The following is a 5,975-nucleotide window of genomic DNA, read 5'->3' on the forward strand; positions in this document are numbered from 1 at the left end:
CTTTTTTGGTTACTACATGATTCCATATGTGTTATTTCATCGTTGTGATGTCTGTTTTTCAATGTAGAAAATAGTAAAAATAAAGAAAAAACCCTTGAATGAGTAGGTGTTCTAAAACTGTTGACCGGTAGTGTAGAGCCTTCAGTGCTTTTTCCCTTGGGCTGTGGCCCCCTTGTCTGAATTTGGTCAATATGCCTCCAAAAGACTTTATAGCCCACTGTGGCCAAGACTATAACTTTCAGGAGTTAAACAACACAATAAAAAATCACCATTGTTGTCTCATTCTTCTCAATCTAGCTAGTGACTTTATAAACACAATATTTTGGTATTTGTATTTTATATTATACCAACGATATAGGAAGCATCTGGTGGCAAAGTAGCCAAAAACATAAATTATTAATTCATTCAAGGTTTACAAATATGCCCAATCAATAGAACATTATCTCAGAAAACAATAGTCTAACCCAATGCTCTATCAAATATGGTTGAAAAAGTTACCGATGATTTACTCTGAGATATTTAACCTCACAACACCAAATATGGAACACACTACACCAAGTGCGGTGCGAGTCTAAACTAGTAATGGTCACAGCAAATGATTGTTATTATTTCATCAACACGTCAAGTACAAGTATATGATGTTATAATATTGTAGAGAACAAGCTACTGATTAATTCTATGTAATTTCTAATGACATAAGGCAAAGAAAACAACGTTTGGACATGAATTTCGGAGCTCCCTCCTGAATTGACCCTTTTTCTCTCTACATTGTATAGCAAGTAAGTGAATATATAAAAAGAATGTCATTCATCAGACGCTTTTATCCAAAGCGACTTACAATAAAACCTGCTGTCGTTTATGTATGGGTGGTGACGGGAATCGAACCCACTACCCTGGCGTTGCAAGCGTCATGCTCTATCATGGTCATGGGTGCACCTCAGCCACGCTCAAGGTCCTAAACGATATCATAACCGCCATCTATAAGAAACAATACTGTGCAGCCGTATTCATTGACCTGGCCAAGGCTTTCGACTCTGTCAATCACCACATCCTTATCGACAGACTCAACAGCCTTGGTTTCTCAAATGGTTGCCTCGCCTGGTTCATCAACTACTTCTCCGATAGAGTTCAGTGTGTAAAATCGGCTTCCTGTAGTCCGGGCCTCTGGCAGTCTCTATGGGGGTGCCACAGGGTTCAATTCTTGGTCCGACTCTCTTCTATATATACTTCAATGATGTCGCTGTAACGATTGTCATCTGGAGAAGGAGAAGAGGACCAAGTAGCAGCGTGGCAAGTATTCATTATACCTTTTAAATCAATAAAAACACTTATACAAAAAACAACAAAGCGACAAACGAACAGTTCTGCAAGGTGACATACACTAAACAGAAAACAACCACCCACAAACAAAATTGGGAAAACAGGCTACCTATGTATGGCTCTCAATCAGAGACACCGATAGACAGCTGCCTCTGATTGGGAACCATACCAGGCCAAACACATAGAAATAGAAAACCTAGACCTACAACATAGAATACCCACCCACATCACACCCTGACCAAACTAAAAATAGAAACATACAAAACAATCTACGGTCAGGGCGTGACAGTAACCCCCCCCCCCCCCAAAGGTGCGGAGTCCAGCCGCAAAACCTGAACCAATAGGGGAGGGTCTGGGTGGGCATTACACCGCGGTGGCGGCTCTGGTGCGGGACGTAGACCCCACTCCACTTTAGTCTTGGCCCCCTTATGTAGCGCCTCTGGAGTGGCGACCCTTGCCGCCGACCCCGGACTGGGGACCCTTACAACGGACCCCGAATAGGAGGGAAACTCTGGCAGCGCCGGACAGGCGGGAGGCTCTGGCAGCGCCGGACAGGCGGGAGGCTCTGGCAGCGCCGGACAGGCGGGAGGCTCTGGCAGCGCCGGACAGGCGGGAGACTCTGGCAGCGCCGGACAGGCGGGAGACTCTGGCTTGCTACCGGACAGGAGGGAGACTCTGGCTGCTCCGGACAGGAGGGAGACTCTGGCTGCTCCGGACAGGAGGGAGACTCTGGCTGCTCCGGACAGGAGGGAGACTCTGGCTGCTCCGGACAGGAGGGGACTCTGGCTGCTACGGACAGGAGGGATACTCTGGCTGCTACGGACAGGAGGGAGACTCTGGCTGCTAGGACAGGAGGGAGAAACTCTGAGCCTGCTACGGACAGGAAGGGAGACTCTGGCTGCTCCGGACAGGAGGGCGTCGCTGGAGGCTGAAGATACCCCTCTAGTGGTGTGGGGGCTGTGCTTTGGCAAAGTGGCTGGGGTTATATCCTGCCTGTTTGGCCCTGTCCGGGGGTAATCATCGGATGGGGCCACAATGTCTCCTGACCCATCCTGTCTCAGCCTCCAGTATTTATGCTGTACTGAGTTATGTGTCTGGAGTACTTCTCCTGGTCTTATCCGGTGTCCTGTGTGAATTTAAGTATGCTCTCTCTAATTCTCTCTTTCTTTCTCTCGGAGGACCTGAGCACTAGGACCATGCCTCAGGACTACCTGGCATGAATGACTCCTTGCTGTCCCCAGTCCACCTGGCTTGCTGCTGCTCCAGTTTCAACTGTTCTGTGCCTGCGGCTATGGAACCCTGACCTGTTCACCGGGAACGTGCTACCTGTCCCAGACCTGCTGTTTTCAACTCTCTAGAGACAGCAGGAGCGGTAGAGATACTCTGAATGATCGGCTATGAAAAGCCAACTGACATTTACTCCTGAGGTGCTGACTTGTTGCACCCTCGACAACTACTGTGATTATATTTTTTGAACCATGCTGGTCATTTATGACATTAGAACATCTTGGCAATGTTGTTATAGATCTCCACCCGGCACAGCCAGAAGAGGACTGGCCACCCCTCATTAGCCTGGTTCCTCTCTAGGTTTCTTCCTAGGTTCTGGCCTTTCTAGGGAGTTTTTCCTAGCCACCGTGCTTCTACATCTGCATGGCTTGGCTGTTTGGGGTTTTAGGCTGGGTTTCTGTACAGCACTTTGAGATCAGCTGATGTAAGAAGGGCTATATAAATACATTTGATTTGTCACCCTCCTGACCAAGGCCCTTCTCCCCCGAGTTGCTCAGGTTTTGGCCAGGCAGCCAGCTCTAGGAAGAGTCTTGGTGGTTCCAAACTTCTTCCATTTAGAATGATGGATGCCACTGTGTTTCTTGGAGACCTTCAATGCTGCAGAAATGTTTGGTACCCTTCCCCAAATCTGTGCATTGACACTATCCTAACTCGGAGCTCTACGAAACAATTCCTTTGTCCTCATGGCTTGTTTTTTTGCTCTGACATGCACTATCACAACTCTGGGACCTTAGTATAGACAGGGTGTGTGCCTTTCCAAATCATGTCCAAGTCAACTGAATTTACCATAGTTAGAAACACCTCAAGGGTGATCGATGTACCTGAGTTCATTTAGAGTCTCATAGCAAAAAGGTCTGAATATTTACATTAATAAGGTATCTGTTTTTTTTTAATATATAAAATGTGCAATAATGTCTAAAAAACCTATTCTCGCTTTGTCATTATGGGGTATTGTGTGTAGATTAATAAGGGAAAAAAACGTATTTAATCTATTTTAGAATAAGACTACAAAAACGTGGTAAAAGTCAAGGGTCCTGAATACTTTCCGAATGCACTGTATGATGCATATTAGAGCTTATGGATTACGCATTGGCCTATATATGAGCCCAAGCCCCCAAAAAATCCTGAATTATAATGATTGTGCCATTTTACAAAATATAGCCTACCAGCATATTACACATGGCAGAAAAACATACAAATAAATACTGATTTAAGATATCTTTGGTACATAATTGGTCTAGCCTAAATTAAATAAATGCAGCGTTAACCCTACAATTATAGAGAATTTGTATTTGATTTTGAATAAGCTAGTAATATATTTAAAAAAATGTTTTCATAATTAATAGGCATTACATTACCATTCGCTACAGAATCTCACCACCGTGCGTTTATCTCCTCCCCTCTCTCCTTCATTCCTTTCTCCAGCATGCAGAGGGGCTGTCAACCGTTTATTAATAAGTTGCATTGTGAAAACATGTCACTATCGATGTTCCCGAACAGTTTTCACTTGGTTTCCCAAATTAAGCATACTGTAGCTGCAGGAACAGGGTTGGAGAGGGCCATGACATACAGAGTTTGGGCGGAATATCACCTGTCAAGGCAAAATAACCGGAGTAGCCTACCTGACATGAGTGAAATGAACCAGCGGAAAAGTGGCAAGCTTTTTTGTGACTTTCTCAAATGATCAATAGCCTATAGTCACATGCAGCCCATATATCTTTTGATTTCTAAGACATTCTATGGTTTATATCATTCACAACTAAAGTTGCCAAATAACTCTAAATCTAGTGTATAGGACCTGTTCAAATGATCACTTTTATGCTCAACATAGCCATAGCATCCTATGACGGTGCCACATTGAAAGTGACTGAGCTCTTCAGAAAGGCCGTTCTACTGACAATATTTGTCTATGGAGATTGCATGGCTATGTGCTCCATTTCACACAACTGTCAGCAAAGGGTGTGGCTGAAATAGCCAAATCCACTCATTCATCGGGTGTCCACATACACTATATATACAAAAGTATCTTGTCTGCTAAATGAACAAACCTACAGCCTATGGCATGGCTCACAGCCAGATAACATACAGTAGGCTAACTCATGTTCTGTTCTTCTGAAATACATTTTCTTCATATCATCATGTTTCTTTAGACCTGCCTAGAACAAATCATGGACTTACTGTGATGGTGTATATTGAATTGATTTATTATACTTTTTTAAAATGTAGATGTTCCAAAGGTGTGCATCAGCGTCATGTTTGCATGGATACCTGGAAATGTTAAACGTGTTGATGTTAATTAACAGTAAATTACCGTGAGACAGGCAGCTTTTGCATGACAACCAGCTGACAAGATTTTATGACCACCACAGCCCTAGATGTGGTACAAATCACATTATTGTGGGAGCACCTCAACACATAGGCTTGGTCGCTAACTCTACATATAACACCTACTGATTATAGCCATGTATTAATACACTGCTCCAAAACATAAAGGGAACACTTAAACACAATGTAACTCCAAGTCAATCACACTTCTGTGAAATCAAACTGTCCACTTAGGAAGCAACACTGATTGACAATAAATTTCACATGCTGTTGTGCAAATGGAATAGACAAAAGGTGGAAATTATAGGCAATTAGCAAGACACCCCCAAAAAATGAGTGGTTCTGCAGGTGGTGACCACAGACCACTTCTCAGTTCCTATGCTTCCTGGCTGATGTTTTGGTCACTTTGAATGCTGGCGGTGCTTTCACTCTAGTGGTAGCATGAGACGGAGTCTACAACCCACACAAGTGGCTCAGGTAGTGCAGCTCATCCAGGATGGCACATCAATGCGAGCTGTGGCAAGAAGGTTTGCTGTGTCTGTCAGCGTAGTGTCCAGAGCATGGAGGCGCTACCAGGAGACAGGCCAGTACATCAGGAGACGTGGAGGAGGCCAAAAAACATTTGTGAAAAACTGAACAGAGAGACAACACAGACTGAAAATCTGCCAAAGAGCTGGACTCGTGTTTGTGTGAGTGAGTTATACTACATTATGCCAAATGTAGACTTAATAACATAGACATTTCGATTTTATAAAAGTGGCCTTTTGTAATTCTCACCTTCACTGTAAGAAAAATGGCAGAAAAGGAAATTGGAATGGAATGCTGGGAAATTCACGTAGTCGGTTACGACAGAAACGCATAATCAAAACATGTATTTATTTGTATCTAACTATTCAACTGTCACTTTATTGCATTCTCGTGCGTTTCACACAACATAATAATCAAAGTAGATAAGAATTTGTCATTTTTGAAAACAATAATCAAATGTTGTGCGTTACCAGGGTAACCGGGGTAAACTACCAAGTGTGCTGCTAGACAAGCTA

The sequence above is a fragment of the Salvelinus namaycush genome, unplaced genomic scaffold (genome assembly GCF_016432855.1).
Source record: "Salvelinus namaycush isolate Seneca unplaced genomic scaffold, SaNama_1.0 Scaffold671, whole genome shotgun sequence".
NCBI lineage: Eukaryota > Metazoa > Chordata > Actinopteri > Salmoniformes > Salmonidae > Salvelinus > Salvelinus namaycush.